The sequence below is a fragment of the Chiloscyllium plagiosum genome, unplaced genomic scaffold (genome assembly GCF_037043375.1).
Source record: "Chiloscyllium plagiosum isolate Xiang-an unplaced genomic scaffold, Cpla_swu_hap1 HiC_scaffold_12, whole genome shotgun sequence".
Classification (NCBI taxonomy): Eukaryota; Metazoa; Chordata; class Chondrichthyes; order Orectolobiformes; family Hemiscylliidae; genus Chiloscyllium; species Chiloscyllium plagiosum.
The window spans coordinates 89,897,931-89,898,442 of NW_028270150.1; positions in this window are offsets into that span (position 1 = coordinate 89,897,931).

Consider the following 512-nt stretch of genomic DNA (forward strand, 5'->3'; position numbering starts at 1 on the left):
GAGTATCAATAGAAATGTTTAGTTACAACTACTCTGATGTTCTTTGTATATTACTAGCTCCCCATTTGCATATAATCAACACCCTATAATTCCAAGTGGTTTGCCCTCATTAAAATTGAATTATTCAATTATTTGAACTTAGCACACATATACATGTGGAATTTAGTACTTACAATTTGAATTAAGTAATTTTCAATTCAGAGTTTATTGTATATCTGATTTGGAACATTTTTGAAATCTTGAATTGACTTATACATATGAAAAAATGTTTATGTTTTAAAAACAGCAGAGATTATGCCAAGTGGAAGAGGACAAATCTAAAATTCACACCTGGAGTGTATTATATTAGAAAATGGTAAAATTGCCATGGTGTTTCCAGACCATCAAGCTGTTCTCTCATTAGAGACATTGCTGAGGGCCTCTTTAGGAATACTGTGTCTAGTTCTGGTCACCCTGTTATATGAAAGATATCATTAAGCTGGAGAGGGCTCAGAAGAGACTTATCAGGATGT